A 17,408-nucleotide genomic window follows, 5' to 3' on the forward strand; every position below is an offset into this window, starting at 1 on the left:
CCAGAGTTTATCCATCAGAATTTAAGGCAGTGCAATTGCTACACTACTTCAATATCTAATTATAATTCACTTTTCAATTGCAGCTGTGGAATCATACAGATCTAAATTATGTTCATTTCTAAATTCTGCACAATAGTTAGAAATGAGAATACTTCAGAAATGAAAGAGAATGTTCTGTTGAACAGTCGTTTAAAGGTTTGGCTGTGTGTGTTCAGACTAATAAAACTCTCTGAAGTAGTTGGTTTTTGTACAGCATTATATATCTAAACAAACTGTCTGCTAATGTAAATTGTTCCGTATTGAGACTAACAAAGAGCTTTTAGCCCGAGAGAGCCTGTCCCCTGTAGCAGTTCAACTGATATATTTTGCTTTGCCTAATGCTACGTTGCAGTTTTCTTTAGGATAAAAAATAATTAATGCAAATATGACCGAGTGACTTTGCTGTGTTAACTGCAGCCTGTGCACGTCTTACATGGGGGTTGGTGAAGTACCTCTGTCAACAGCCTGATATCCATTTCACTGCCTGCTGTGACAACAGAAATATCAGACTAGAACAGGAGCTTGCATTTTGCTTTGAGTTCCCACGAGTTGCTGCAGTGTTTCTGAAAGGCAGCGGGCTGAGATCACCAGGCTGTGAAATTGCCAGCTCAGGTGCAGGGCAGGCACTGGCACTGCGACTTGGCCCCACCGTGGGGATCACAGCCAGCTGTCCATCCTCCTCCTGCACCTGTCTTCAGGAGTCAATTAAGGCTATTCCCTATGAAGGTTTTATTTTGAGCTAATTGATGCTGTTGCTTGTACAGGCCTTATTTTGAGCTAAGCAAATCACCCACGAAGTTTGTATTACATTTTCTAAAGATGCACCTTATAATTCTGCATAGATATTTCCTTTATGTATTCAGATAATCCTCATCTATTAGAGGAAAGAAAGATTCTCCTCTTTTTTTGTCATTTCTGTTTTGAATTACAAAGGTTTTATACTTACAGCTGTTAGTTGGGTGCAGAAATGTTTACTGCTCTGTGAATTTCCCTAGTGACTCCTTAAAGGATAGGTATATAGATATCTAAATATATAGATATAGTCCCAGGTCCCTCAGTATAACAAACAATTTTAAACAGAGGATTTTATTTTCTCGGCAGCTCAGCTCTTCTTCCAAGCACATAGGTACTTTTCACAGAATCACAGAATATTCTGAGTTGAAAGGGACCCACAAGGATTATCAAGTCCAACTCTTAAATGAATGACCCATACAGGGATTGAACCCACAACCTTGGTGTTATTAGCACCATTCTCTAACCAACTGAGCTAATTTATTTCTTTTCGTCTCTCTACTCTTTCTTTTCTGACTCTATGCTAATGCCCAAATTCTTTTGGTCTCTATCAATATTTATTACTTGAAAAGACTTTGAGTAAATATCCCTTTAAGTCCTCTGCAACAGCTGATACAAAGAAAGTTCTTATAAAGTTCTTATTTCTTTCAACTTCTAGTTGCCTCACTTCTGATTGTGGGATACTCTAGATGAAACCTTAATTTTTACACCTTTAAATGCAATCTAGAATTCCTATCCTTCAGGCAATTTTGGAAAAAAACCCCACCATTTTAAATATACAAAAAAACCCCAAGCAAACGTAAAAATAAAAGCATTTTGTCCTAGTTCAGAGTAGTTTTGCTTAGCTTCGATTTTACTGATAAGATGTTGAGACCTCTGATATGACAACAATCAGAGCATTTTTAGTACAGTACGAGACAGCATAATTGGAAATACCTTTGGACTTTCACATGCTAAAGCTTTCAATGTAATCTTGTCCCTGAAGCAGTTTTTAAATGTATCCATATGTGAACAGCACACTGCGTCAAATTACGCTGAATTCTTTTTTTATAATCTATTAACTGTTCGGTGTTAGCTCATCAGATGTGCTGTAATGTGTTCAAGTGCCCAGTTCAGAATGTTTTCCCCATTGAGGCTGATTTAAGTTAGCGAGAGCCATCCTTTATAGCTTGACAACAATCCCCTGTTTTGTCCAGTGCATCTGTACTTACTATGCACTAATTCGTGCTAGATGGGGAAGAGCTGTCTCAGAAACCACCTGCACCATGGACAAATTACTTAGGGATCTAAAAAGTTCTGGTTCCAAACTGGATGACTATTGAACAGCACAGGAAATCATCACAAGTGCTAACAAAAACCACAGCAGGGCTGCTCTGATAAGGAACTCCTGTGCTTTCCATGGGTTTGTGTGCAACACGGGGCTGGGAATGAGGGCTCAGTTCTGGCTCCTGCCTGGGGCTGCACAGGGGCTTGTCAGGTCAGAGGCTGGGCTGCATCTCTTCAAAGTGGAGTACACACAAGCTGACCTGGGAAATTGCTGCAGAGTAACAGCTGGTTGTAGGGCACCCCATTTTCTCTGTGCAGATAAACCCTATGACTCACTCCAGGGAAATAGGAAGTACCTCTTTCAAACCTACACTGGGAGAGACTTCCATTGTAATACATCCATTTTAACAGGAAAGAACCACGGGAAAAGAACAAATGTTACATCCAGTGGTGAAGCACTATTTTATGTTAAAATAAACTACCAAAAAAAAAATCAACAAAGCAAATTTGGCATAGAAGCGAGGATAATGTCTCCCAAACTACTTGACTATTTCCTCTTATGCCATAATAGAAACATGGGAAAATGCTACCACATCAGATTAGCAGAGCCAGAGTGCAGGACCATTCCACAGCTGGAAATTAAAAAAAGCCCTACCATCAGAAGCTTTCTTCCTGCACTGCAGGTGTCAATTGCCTTTTCCATGTACTTCTCAGAGACAAAGTTATATCACAATAGCAAAATTTAAAGAAAGCCAAGCAAACAAAAACCAAAAAATCAAAACACAACCCAAACAGGGGAAAAAAAAAAAAAAAGGGAACAAACAAAACCGGAAACACTCAAAGAAAACCCCCGAAACCAAAAAAAAAAAACCCCAAACAAAAAACAAACAAAAAAACCCAAACAAACAAAAAAGAAAAACAAACAAAAACAAAAAAAAACACCCAGACAGTTCCAGAGCACAGAAAGGCAAATTTTGCCTGACTGGCCTCTTGAAGGATAAACTGTGCTTTTTGTATCCTTCTGGAAGGATGGCTCTGACAAGACTAGGACCAATCCTGTGACTGGCACTTCAATGGCAAGAGTGACTTTGGTATGACTTTGACTTATCCTGTGGACTTCACTTTCCAAGGGACTTTGCTTTCCGTTTTTCACGGCATCTTCCATTTAATGTTACAAGTTTTTCATTATGCCAAAGATTGCAAAATAGGACTTTATTTTCATAACCAGCTTAGTATCTTATCATTGCAGGCATTTTTCTTCTCCCACTTTATTTAGCATACCAGCAGTCATGTTAATCTATTCCTAATGCATTTGGCTCACACCAGTGTTAAGCCTTCACTGAAAAGCTGCCAGAATTGATATCTCAAGTCTCCACTTTGCTGTGAAAAGTGCACAAACTGTATTCAGAACAGTTTGTGTTTGCCTTTATTTTCAGTTCAAGTGCAGGAATACATAAACTCATCCTACCATTTCTCTGTCCAAATCCTATCTGAAAGCTGTCCTGGCCAAGCCTTGTTTTCCACTGCCTGGCAGAGATACGTAAAGAGTGCCTCTGGGCTAAGAAACATGTTACACCCAGAAGAGTCCTGATCCTCATGTGTCCAGACTGGGGACTTCACTAGAGTACATCAAGTTACGTTTTAGCTTGCATGCCAGGGCATCGCTTGTTTAGGAAAAGTCTGACACATGCTCTAGTCTTGCCCAACTACTTGGTCAGAAATTCACCTGAAGCACTCAAGGTTGACCAGCGATGCAGCCTGAAGACTGATTATTACTTCCTCACCTTGAGGTTTTTGTAGATGAAAGTTTTGGTAGCACAGATCCCAGTATTCAATTAATGATAGGACCCACATGGTTGACAGCTGAGGTTAAAGGTCTTGAAACTCGATGCCAAGGTGAGTCAGCTAAAGAGTTCCACATACCACAGCTGGCCTTACTGGTTACTACAGTATCATTTTGAGGTTTCTCCTCTCCTGACCAACTTGAAAAAGCATAGTCACTTGGCAGTAGATATTTGAAGGTAGTAATTTTTTTCATGCAAAAAGAAGTCTTACGTCTGACTACTTCAACTCAGGGAAGTTAAAAAGTTAACACCCAGCCCAATTATTACTATAGGAAAAACTGTGTAGAAGAGGCCAGAATTACTTCAGATGCATATTCATCAGTGGGAAACTGGGAGACTTAAAACAACCACAATGGCTATGTTAATAAACTATGGCTGCAAAGCTACATAATGGTGCTTTTTGTCTTACCCTTCTTAAAATATGCAATTGGTGATTGGATAAATAGTGTAAGACTTTTCTACACCCAGCTGAGTGTCCTATCTGCTAAAACACATGTATTCACTCTCTTCTCCAATTAAACTTTATTTAGTGCCTGAACACTAAAATAGGAGTATAGCAAATAGTCTTCTACAGCTTAGTGAATGCAGCCTTAACCTCAGAAATATGAGTTCACCTCCCCACGTGCAGGAGAGGAATCCAAGCTGCTCTTCTCCCCATTCAGGTAAATGCTCTGACCAATGAACTCTGGACACTGTGGGGGAGAAGAAGGAAGGAGAAAGAATATAATATCTTATTCTCTCATAGTTAATTAGTTCTAGTGGTGCACTGAATCTCACAGATGAAATCTGTGGTTCATAGAACACGGGCTGCCTGCTTGCAACCATCAGAAGAGTTATCCTTTGGGTAATGTCCCAAAGCAGACTTTAAGAACCGACAGATACTCGGATAGTTTCCGGGTTAGACAGCTTCCAAGAGAGATTTGAAATGGTTTGGGGATTTAGAGTTTTGGGGTTCTTTTTGGTTGGTTGGTTGTGATTTTTTTAACATGCAAACAGTGTTGACAGAATTTGGAATCTTAGTCTTATTATGGAACTCTTCTTAAATCATTTGGAAACCTAAGTCTTACCTATTGATCGATTTATACTTGAAATTCATTAAAGATCAATACAACTGTGCAATTGGTTTGATTCCTATCACCTGTAGGATATATGGCCTTATAGGGTTTTTTTCCAGTAAGCTATATTATTTTTAACTGTTGACATGTGTTACCTTTTCAGAGTGGAAACCTTTCTAATAGTAAGATTCAAGACAATATGTTTTTTGAGTAACACATTTCAGTGTCTGTTCCACAAACCATAGGGTTTGCTGTATTTAATTGGCTTAGTGCAATCTGTGTGGTTGTCAGAGGATGGCGTCATGGTTTCTTTGAGTGGAATTTCGAGAAACTGAAGGAGATTTCAGAAAGGAAACTGTTAAAAAAAGTCTCATTCTAATGAGAACTGAAGTACTTCTTTGGAATTGTTAGATTTTCATTTACAAAATGCCATTCCATGTAAACCTTACATGGTCTGCATCACTTCAGCTCCTTAAAGTCTTAGAAACAGCAGTTAGCTTGGATCTGAGGCATTGATATACATGTATTGAGGCATTGATATTATGTATTGTTCTTTGCTATGAAATCAGAGGCAAAATCCTTGTCTGCCTCCAAGAAAAAACAGCCTCTAAGCCTCTATTGCTTAATTTTCCAGATGCAAGGATCTTCCTGTTCCTTTTTTCCCTTGACCTACAAAGTTACCTCAATACATTCATAAAAACTATTTTTATTCTATAGTGATTTACTTCCCTTCTTTTTCTTTCCTATCTTCTTTAAAATATGTCAGTGAACAAGTGCCTGCCATTCTTCAGATGATTTAACATTGGAAAAGTACATGGGTTTCCCTGGACAGCTGCAAAGCTGAGACATGAGATTGAAGTATTATTCCTAATGAAAACCATCTAAGACTGCACAACCTAAAATCTAAAGCGATATTTTTCCTATCTTGTTTGGGAGATCAGTAGCTTTGGGTTAACCATAACTAACGTATTTCCCTTCTGTTGCATCAGTAACGAGTAGTGTGCAGTGTAATACTATAGCCTTGAGACAGCATTAGAGCTCTCTCCTGGAATGCTGCATTATCTGCTATGAACTAATCCTTATATCACATCACAATTGCAGTGACTGATGAGTCTTTTTCTTTATAGGTTATGAAAACAGCATAATTTATATTTCATCTGCTCACCACAACATGAGGAATTCACAGAAGGCACCTCCCACCCCACTTACTGCTTGTTTTATCCTAAGTCACATAGGATACAGTCATGTTAGTTACGTAGAGATGAATCACAAACTTAAAATAGATATTAAAGCAAAAATATAGCGCATTTCTTCTCCTAGATACACTTTTCAAGAAAGTGTGGCTTTGAAAAACTAATCCTTCTCAATAAATGTAACTTACTTACGGAAAGGATTAAACACTGTTTGGAAATTTGTGGTCTATTTATATACAAGATCAAGTAAAATAATCAAAGTGTCTTCTGGCTTTGGAACTTTTTTAAGAATTCCTCTTACATATTGTTAAATGTCTATAACACAGCCTTGAAGTTTTCCTCTCTTGTTCAGTTTAGAAACACAGGAAAGTTACTTTCAATGGCTTCCTATGTATTTTGCTGAGAATCCTTGAAAGAAAGGACATGAGAATCTTGTTTCCATTACTCAAAATAGCACCATTATTTATTGATTGGAGCAAATTGAGCAATATTTTCAACAGATACCCAAAAGATAATCTTAGTTACCCTCTCCACACACATTTTAAATGACTGTACTTGCGCAGTGCTGGCTTCAGCAGGGTCCTTCTTGATTTAACAGTAAGCTCAAAGTGAGACCCTTTATTTCACATATGGCCCAGAAAATGCCCAGTAGGGTGATTGCTAAGTGCATGACTGAGAAGTCTCCCAAGTTATTGTTCTTCAGCAAGCTCAAAACCCAGGGGAATTTGAAAATTCTCCTTTATTGCTTTTACATGATACCTGTCAATATTTCTATTTGCAGAATAATGACTCCGCTTTCCCTTTCCGAATTAATGTATTAAAAGAATGAATCTATTCCTCGGGTCCCGCTAGTACTTTTCCTCCTTTGGTATGGGAACCTCCATCCCTGAAGGCAACAAGAGGAAAATTCTCTGCATAAGGATATGAGAACTGACAAAAAAATGCCTGTTGTCCTTCAATGGCTCTGTATTTTCAAAACAACCCACCCCAACACCAGTGGGCCTTGAAAGAAATTCGCTGATGTTATGTTTCCTGTTGCCACTCCTTCACACTGCTTGCCCAGTTTTCCATGAGTGATATCCTGTCTCACTAGGGCAAGAATTAACAATAAAAGGTTTCCTCTTTCTGATGTTTCACATCAAAAGAAGTAGCACCTTAGTGGACATTGTACCTCTGATCAAACTTTTTTCCTTTCTTTTTAACTTTTTCTTTCTGAAATATATTCAACATCTTCTCTGTTACCACTACATTTGGTTTGGGGATTTTTTTCTTTAATATTTTTGTTGGTTGGTTGGTTTGGTTTTGGGCGGTTTTTTTCAGCTTCTTACATGATGGTTTTTTTTTATTTTAGTCCCTTTCTATCTGTGGGGTTTCATTCTATAGTTTGGTAGTCACCATTCAGGAAACGTCAGAACCTCAACTTAGTGAGTGGGAGCTCTTATCTCCCATTCTCAGTCAGTGAATCATATACTGTTCATTGTAGATGTTGAGAGCCACTTTGGGGGTGTTGTAGGTGGGGTTTTTTTTTGTTTTTTAACCTACAGCAGCAGCAACAAACCTTTCAATAGAGATCAGACACAGGCACAAATTATCCCAGCACCAGCTCTCTTGGATCTAGAAAACCAGTAGAGTTGTTAAATGACAAGAATATCTGTGATCTGAAGCTTAATTGTACAGGTAGGCAGAAGCTTGCTTGATCACCAGTAGCTAGCAGAACAGCACCCTGAAGTTGCTATCCATCAACTTTTAGAGTAGTGTATTGGCCAAATAAGACTAATTTGAAGTTTAATGGAGCCACACTGCTGATCTCGCTGAGAGTGACTAAGATTATTTAGAAATGCCCGATACGGATTTAAGCAATCCCATGTTAGTAGAAGTTTGCAATTACTTTACTTGAGCCACAAAAGTTTGCCTCTCCCAACTATTTAAGTCATCAACAGAGTAATTACCTAAAAATTCTCAAGATACTTGAATGTGTCCAGAGGAAGGCCATAAATCTGGTGGAAGGACTGGAAAGCATGTCCCATGAGGAGTGTCTCGCGTTTGTCTAATTTACAGAAAAGGAGACTGAGGGGTGACCTCATTGCTATCTACAGTTTCCTGAGGAGGGGAGGTGTAGAGGGAGGTGCCCTGGGATCCAGTTATAGGACACATGGGAATAGTTCAAAGCTGCACCAGGGCAGGTTTAGTCTGGACATCAGGAAGCCCAGGAGGGTGGTCAAACACTGGAACAAACTTCCCAGAGAAGTGGCTGATACTCCAAGCCTGTCAATGCTGAAGAAGCATTTGGACAGTGCCCTTAATAGAAATCTTGAACTTTTGGTCAGCCCTGAGGTGGCCCGGCAGGTGGACTAGATGATCTTTGTAGATCTCTTTCAGATTAAATACTCTATTCTAATATTTTTAAGAGAGAAGGAAGACTGTATGCTGTGGGATCTTTTGTTTATTGGTTCAGGTTATTTTTTTTCATTTTCCTTCTTTTAATTTCCATCACCTCTCCTATGAATATGGGTTGAGAGGTTGGGATTGTTTAGCCGGACAAGAAAAGACTCTGGGGCAACCTTCTAGCACCTTCCAGTACCTAAAGAGGACCTACAGAAAAGCGGGAGAGGGACTTTTTACAAGGGTATGTAGGGATAACACAAAGGGTAATGGCTTCAAACCTAAAGAGAGTAGGTTTAGATTAGATATCAGGAAGAAATTCTTTGTTATAAGGGTGATGAGACACTGGCACAGGTTGTCCAAAGAAGTTGTGGATGCCTTATCCCTGCAAGTTCAGGGCCAGGTTGGATGGAGCTTTGAGCAACCTGGTCTAGTGGAAGGTGCCACTGCCCATGGCAGGGAGGTTGGAAATAGATGGTCTTTAAGGTCCCTTGCAACCCAAACCATTCTATGATTAAATGTGTTGGACATAAAATAATATAAAGTTGTAACTTCAGACTCAATGGAAAACTGCAATTACCATCTGCAGTGAGAAACCTGAGACGTTTGGTATATCCCCACGTGTAACAGAAGTGAAATGGGAGATAAGCTTCCTCAGAGGGACGTTGACTGTAAGGAAACATCATCGTAAATGATCATGAAACAGGCAAAACAGTGCTGGACAACAAAGCCACATGCTGCAGCTCAGACTTAACTAAAAATAAATTGTGTCCACAGCACAATAAATTATCAGCAAGACAGATGATGGCCAAGAAGAGGAAAACCATAATTGTTTCCTCTGGGTCTGGATTTCTGAAAGTAAACACTCAGTCTTGTCCCGACTTTGTAACGGAAAATAGAATTCAATAGCATGGAGGAAACTGGAGAATCATACAATAACAACACAGTATTTAAAAGCTTAGCCATATGAGGGAAGGGAGCGATAATGACAATTGTTCTTTACATCTGTGCTGAAAACAGAGTGAGAGGAAGTTTGATCTGCCGGAGGGGCAACAGTCTGGGTTCTGAGAGGCCTTGGCCTTGCTGGCTCTCCTATTTACTCCTCGTCTCTGAACCAGACATTGAATTCCCTTGTTTATACAGTGCTTCCCAAGTCATGCCTCTTTCTGGGAGGAGGGTTGTTCTCAGAGATTAAAGAGCAGAAGAGAGCTGGCAAACAGTTTTTCAAAGTCGCCATAGTGATGTAATAAATAGCTACAAGAGACCACTCTATGGTGATGGTAAAGATCATAGCTATCAAAGAACTTGGGACACCTGCCAGTTTCATTTTAAAGGCACTGGTAACACTTAATGAATTCTATATTTTCATTCAAAGGCTGTGATTTGTTTTTTTCACCAGATTTCCCAGAAAGTCTCTGCTTAAGTTCCCCATGCTTATATAGTTAACCTTTGACCACGTTAAGTAAGGGTCTCTCCAAATTAAGAGAACATTTTGTTAGCATAGATGAGATGATTGTTCTGGGAAAGTCTCCAGCCCAAGTAATTTTGAGCGTGCTTAATTATATGGATGGAACTGCCAAAAGACTGCTTAGGTCCCCACCTAATTTGGAGAATTTTCTAGGCCTTCCCACATAGAAACAAGTTCATCTATGAAAGTGGATATGCAAACACCTTTTCTTAGGAGCAGAGTTTAGACACATATGGATCCCTAATGCTCTTATCCCAGAGCTAAAAAAATTGCTACAAAATTGAAGTGCGTGCTGGTGCTTCTCCATTGCTTCCAATGCAAATTTTGATGCTAACTAAAGCCATTGAGCTTTGTTGAGCATTTAGCTCCTTAATAAATTGCTTGTCAAAAGAAGGGACTTGGCCAAAGTACCGGTTGATTCAATTAGCCAAGTACTGCCTCACATCTGGGGACAAAATCTACTCACAAGCAGCCACATGCCATAGCATAACCTGGTCTTGTTCTCCATGCTAAACCTGGACTAGGAAGAAGCAAAGGAGCTGGATACCTCAACTGCATATCATCCAAAAGGTGTCCTCTACCAGGGAAATTCTTGACTGAGCAAGCCCAACTATTCTCCAGCATCATCCTCCTCTTTACAGATAACACAAGGATGAGGAAGTCACAGTAATATGACCCTGTGTCACAGCCACATTTCACAATTGCACGATTTTAGTAACAAGAGGAAAGAGTTTTGTCCCATCAGCACTACCAGCTACAGCAGCATGGTCAGCCCCACCACATGCATCACAGACAACTTTATCCCTGAGATCCATTGCTGACAAGGTGGAGCAATAGTCAGGATCAGCTGAGGGGTAAATGGGCAGAACTACCCAGCCACACATCCACCACTGTATCACACAACAGGAGCAGATGTGCTGGACTACACTGCCACTGGACTCCCTAATTTTGTAGCTGATTTGGGGTTTTAAGTTTTGTGTTAGTTCTTGGGTGTTGTTTTTGAGCTAAAATTCTTGTGACAGTACACACTGTGTGAGCTTTGTGCAAGTTTTAGACACCATTGACCCGCAATTACATAAATACATAATGAAATGAAAAATAAATTACCAGCTGTTTGGTTCCTCCATTAGCAATTATACTTAAAGGAATTTATTAAAAAGAATGTTATTTGCAGTGCTATTCACAGCTAAACATAACTTACTCCAAATACCACAGACAGGAAGTTAGGGTTAGCGCTGCCTTTTTCTCACATGCAAAGGACAACCTACAACTCACCTCCCTGTGGGGGTGAGGAGGAGGCCATCCTTTTCCTTATGCTAGGCTTCTGTGTCCAAACTGCTACTGCGTTGCAGCACTGACAGACAGTTACACACCCAGGAAAGTGGTGGATTCTCCGTCCCTTGCGGTTTTTAAGATGAGACTGGATGTGGCATTTAGTGCCATGGTCTAGTAACCATAGCAGTGTTGGATCAAAGGTTGGACTTGATGATCTCGGAGGTCCTTTCCAACCTGGCTGATTCCATGATTCTGATTCCTGTGTCTGTCCCACAACACTCACACGTATCACCCCACCTGCTTTAGGTCTCATCCCTGTACTTTGAGAGAGAGTGACAAACACTCCTCTCCTGTTATAATACCTCCTTTTCCAGAGGAAGTGCCCTGAGGCCATGTGAGAGCTTGGGAAAAGTGGAAGTGGGGTCAGTTGTTTCCTCTGCTCCCTGTGTGCTATGACATAATGAAGTATCCTTATTTCCTGGCAGCACAGAGAGGTCTGGACTGCATCAATTGCAGATTGATGTGCTAAAAGAAATTTTGAGAGTTTGCTTCAGTGATAAATAATGTTTAGAATAATTGAAAATATGAGCTGGTGATACATTAAAACTCATTTGAATCAAAGGCCACTTTGGGGGAAACAGGTTTTGTACACTTCCTTGTAGTTGCTGTAAACACCTCAAGGCTCCTCAGGTCCTGGACAAGGCAAGGGGAAGCACATACCTTTCTGACACATGTACATTCCTTGGTTCACCATGAGATGAAACACCCTTCCTGCTGTGCTGTTTGCAGCAGCAGTTGGAACTTATCCCATGCTTTTAATCTGACCATAAACAACAGCATTGCATTTGTCTCTCTCATTTCTGAATGTTGTTTATACTCAATTGGATGTAGCGAAGGCTGACTAGTCCATCTGGATTTCTTCCCTTAGTGCTTTTCCAGAGTAATTAATAAACTCTATCCTGTTTGTTGGTATCACTATGAACCCCTAGAAACAGGGAGTTGTGGTGTTTCACATCAGTTTTGAATTCAGGAAGGGGGGAAAATATAATTTTACCTGCATGACAGTACTTTCTAAAGAGGTGTAAAATGGCAGTGGCTCTCAAGAGGAGTCAGCACCACTTTTCTCTTATTTCAGTGAGGTCAATATAGCAGGAAAATGCACCCATGGCATATGTATATTTAACAATATGTAAGAAACTGAAGAGAGCTCAGATCATGTCTGATCACCTCCAATCGTGTTCAAAGCTCTCAGTAATCCAATAGATTCATCTAATATTTGAAAGGTCTTTGCATCCAGTGAGCTGGGCTGCTGTAGAAATCTGACCATTTGTCGGAGCACTTGGCAGAAGCATGCAAGGACCATTTCTGATAGAAAACCTGTATGAATACTTATATACACACAAATGTGTGTGCCAGGAATTGCTGCAAATGCACAAATTTTGGCACTTCTTAGCTTTATTTTGAATTTTTTAAATAGAAGCAAAAATCAGAGTGTGAATCACTATATTAGGCTAAAAACTTGTCCCACATGCCAGTTGGTGTTGTGAAGCATGCCTGCCCCTACTTACTCTCATAGTAAAGCTGTCCTGTGAAGTGTTTTTCTTGGCTACAGTCTATAAAAATTAACTGTAGTTTTCTAAGCAAAAGGAAGTGGGAGAGTGGGCTGGTTACTCTCCTAATTGCCTGGGAGAAATTCCTAGGCAAAGAATTCTCTGTCCAGTTTTAGTGAGAGCGACCAGACTTCTGAGCATTTTCTTCTGTCAGAAACTAATCCTAGTACAGTTTATACATGCTCAAGGACTGTCACAAAGAGTACTACAGGCTAATTCATCCCAGCAATTTCTCTATAAAAGAGGCTGCTGTGATACCTTCAGAACATCCAGTCACATCTGTGCTGCATATTGCAAGGATGACATCAGGCACAAGCCACATAATTCCAGAAACACCCTTGGAAAAAAACTTATCTATAATATCCCTCAGCCTAGTATAGCAGCACAACATTTATTAAATCTGATTATTATTGTCACAGGAACCTGTAAGAGCATAGGCTGCTTGAAGCTATGTGCTTTCCCATCCACTGTCCACTGGAGACGACCAGATGGAAACCACATTTGTTCCTGAAGGGATGCGATGGAAACTGCACCACCTCCTGGGCTAATGTCTACTAGACCATCATCATGCAGTGGGAGCACACCTACCTGTGTTGTGTCAGGGTCATCTCTGGTTACACAGCTTTACACTCTCTGTTTTATAGAATACAGGTGGAAGAGGAAGCTTCAGATGGTGACTCAGTGGCCCACTGGGACATGATCTGGTTAACAGTCTGCTCTGGGGTCAGCAACAAGTCCCTTCTTCACCGCCAGTTATTGTTAACTGTTCTGCAAACAACAAAAGGAGGTAAAAAGCGCCTTGGATCCAGATGTACACAGACACAGCTTCTTGTTCTCATTTGAAATGGAAAATTTAAGTACAGATGTTTAGATATACTCTCCTCTAGCAGCTTCTTGCCTGCTGCTCACTTTCACAAGAGCCTTTTATAATTTAAAACATGCTTGAGGCTTCCGATTACTCAGGAGTGCCTTCCATTACAGCAGTCATGAAGCTCTGTTCCTCTGACTGTCCCTAGCAACCCTACATGGGCTGTGGTTCATAACCCCCCCGGCCTTCTTTGTTACAGGCTTTTCTTCCCAGTCTGACTATGTGCATTGCAGAAATAGTCTTTCACTTTCCAAAATGCACCATAATATAGTACAGGACAAACAATTTGAACTGGGATCTCGAACTAAGCCCCTGAAGCATGATTTCAAAGTGCTTTCCAGCCCAGGCAGACATGTCTCAATGTCAAAAAGCTCAGTACAAAATGTCCATGTTGTTTGACAGGAAGTAATAAAGGATAAAGTTTAGGTGGAATTGTTTTAGATTTGTCCACAAAGAAAATAAAATATTTAGCAAAACAAAAAAATGTGTCTGCTGTAAACATTGATTACAGGAATTGTAAATAAAAAGAAGAAACAACCCCAAACCCTCAAATCCTTATAAATAGATTGAAGTGAAAATATTTACATGATTTGGATTAATTATTCTCTGCCAGTGTCTATAGTAGACACAGTCATGGGGACAGATTTATTTAGACGTATTCAGTAAGATTACATAGATACAGAGGGCAGTTTAGGAAATCCTAAACCTGCTGAGGTTAGGAAGAGTTTTCTATATATTGTTCTTATTTTTTTCTATAAGTTCACACCATCAGCTGCTGCTGTGGACAGAATAAAGGTCTAGACTGACTTTTGATTTGAAGCTGCACACCACTTCTCCTACTCCTGCATGTGTCCCCTGCTCTTGCTGCTCCTCAAGGAGATACACCAGCTCCATCCCTTTCTCACAGACACAGACCAGCTTACATGGGAGAATATTAAAGTAGTTTGAAAAACAAATGTGCAGGAGATGGCCAGGAACCATCTCCAGTTTTCAACAGCATGACAGAGGAGTGAGAAACTTTCAGTTGCAGAATATCAAATCTACCCTTATGACCAGCCATATCTGAAATAAAACAAGATGAAGACACAGTTAAACTTTTAATTCATTCCAACAGCTCTGGAGAAAAGTATTCTGCTTGGATGGAAACAAAATGTGTGGGAGCACGGATCAGTAAAATGAACTGGGTGAGTAGGGAGCAGGGAGAAGATAACACTTGGGAAGGAGAATGGAAAAAAACCACAGTCTTTTCATAACTATAGATACTCTTTTTTTGGTGCTAAAGTGGTGCTAAAGTTGGGAGCACCATTTCCCTGGGTTCCTCATTTTGCTGTGCTGTGACATAGATGAAGCTGATGCAGAACATCTCAGCTAGCAGCAACAATGTGGCAATGCTCTGAACTCCCAGGTCACATGAGGAGGCCTGCAATAGGGGCCTTCTTCCTTGTCATCAAGACCTCTGAATCTTCCGAGGAGGATACAGAGACAGGCACTACTTGTGTACTTAGCATAGAATAAAAGTACATCTTACTGGGCAAACAAACACAAGGATTCTAGGAAAGCAAAATAATGATGTTTTTTAAAAGCATGAAAGTCAAACCAGAAATCCTAATTTTGGGGGGGGGGGAAAGACTTAACTAAAGGAAAAATGTATTTCTCCTCTGATCATTCTTACTAAGACAGGAACAGTGCTGTAGAAAGGTGATTTCCATGATCAGCAAAGGCACAAGTGGAGATGCAGCTATAGTGGTAAAAGTGCTTTTTTCTAGAAAAATTTATTTTATTCAGCCAAAATGATATCAAGGAAAAGAATCAGTCTAACGTATTCTTTTTCTTCTATGAAGCAATTTCACAGTAAGAGGGATTACTAGCACGGACAGACCAACTATTTTTTTGTTTTCTCATCAGGCTCTCAGTTGTAGATGTAACACAGATTTCACTTTAGCTGCAAAGCGTTTACAGTTTGCTCTTAATCAGATTTTCCTTCAAAGAAAGAAATGAGTAAGTAACAGACGAAAGTTCATGAACTCAAATTAGTGGTGCAAATCTTTTAGTTCAAAATCATGTGAACTTTGCTGAACTTCCAGATCTGAAGTGTAATGTATGATTTATAGTGCTGTTGAGTGCAGCCATGACACGGACGCAGACCAGAGCCAGGTATGTCTTAAGCGTTAGAACCAGCGGTTACAAAGACATTCAGCCTGTGGCTGCACACAAAGCACTGTTTGTGGGAACAGAAATAGTTTTCTAGGAACTGTGATAAATAAACCTTTCCTTTAATTTTTTTACTTTTAAGGTAATTTACTGTCTATTCTTGATGACATTTTCCCATTCTGATGATTAGATGCATATTGGTCAAATCCCAAAGGACAGAGAATCATTGCCTTGGCTAGTTCCACACAGGAGTTTAACTCAGTGCTGCCAGCTTTACAAGCAGCTTTCAAAGGAGTCTGAAATTTGCAAAGTCCTTAGTTTTGCATTCCATGTTGACAAAAAGCTGTGCATGAGTTCAGCCCAAATGCACCAGATTTAAATACAAATAGCAGATAGGAAACAACTTTCAAAGAGTTGTAACAACCTTGGGTATAAGTGCATCACATTTATCTCATAGTAAAATTCCTCAAAATCAGTATTTTTAGCTAAAGGATATATTGAAAATAGAAGGTCGACAGCTCAGCTGTGTAGAGAGAATATTCTTGTCCTCAGGCTCAGCTTTAGTATATCAACTATTATCAACTTTGAATTTCTTTTCCATGTGTCTGATAGAAATAGTAAAAGATTAATTATTTCATAGCTGTCATTTGCTTGTAGTGTAATAAATTATTTCAGTGGAATTCTGTGTCAGTCTTCTGCTCCGATACATGCAAATTGATTTCATTTGAAGTCAAATTATACTGTGGAAACCAGTCCTTCTCATTGCCCATCAGGGTGGAAACAAAGAGAAAATTTGTTCAAGTGATCTTTAGAAGGAGCATCAGGACAAACACTACAAGGGGCTGCTATGGCATATTATCTTTAGCATTGCTTTTGAAGCTTGTAACAAAGTAGAAAACTGTTTGTGCTCCCCTAGATGGATTCACAGCAAGACGCAGCTCTGCCCTGGCAGGCGCTGCAGTTGCTCTCTTTTAAAAATATTTACTGAGACCTTTCTTCTACAAAACAGATGCAGGTCTACAGCAAAGAGGAGAGGTCAGATACAGCGCACTAATGCTCAGCCCTCAGTGACACAGCCCAAGCAAAAGTAATCTCAGAAGGAGAAATTAACTTCAATAGAAAAGCAACTGCCAGGAGTAAAAATCACGGATATGACTAAGTACCCAGGATGCAATAAAATACCATACCCATTACAATGTTCTTCACTGATAATCTACAACAACAACAACAAAGTAATGCTATACAGCAAGCCAAAATGATCAAATCAGTTTATAAAACTTTACTCTCTGCTTTTGTATTGGTTTGCCATATAGAAGATACAGAAGAAATATATTGGTGTTTTACCATATGGAAGATACTCAAGGAACATGCAGAGCATTGAGGAAAGCTGTGCACACAATTTGCTGCCAATAACAGGTGATGTACATTGTCAGGGTCAAATGTCAGAAAACTGAAAGACATTCAC

General features: G+C 39.8%; 1 protein-coding gene across 1 annotated transcript in view; it reads left to right on the forward strand.

The window, feature by feature from the left end:
- The window catches only part of C6H14orf132 (chromosome 6 C14orf132 homolog), a 55,908-nt gene extending 42,381 nt beyond the window's left edge, over positions 1 to 13,527 (forward strand). Inside the window, exon 3 of the transcript XR_004357747.1 lies at positions 13,344 to 13,527. The gene's annotated coding sequence lies outside the window, so the exon portion shown is untranslated. The remainder of the gene's footprint in view (positions 1 to 13,343) is intronic.
- Positions 13,528 to 17,408: the final 3,881 nt, after the last annotated feature.

The sequence above is a fragment of the Chiroxiphia lanceolata genome, chromosome 6 (genome assembly GCF_009829145.1).
Source record: "Chiroxiphia lanceolata isolate bChiLan1 chromosome 6, bChiLan1.pri, whole genome shotgun sequence".
Classification (NCBI taxonomy): domain Eukaryota; kingdom Metazoa; phylum Chordata; class Aves; order Passeriformes; family Pipridae; genus Chiroxiphia; species Chiroxiphia lanceolata.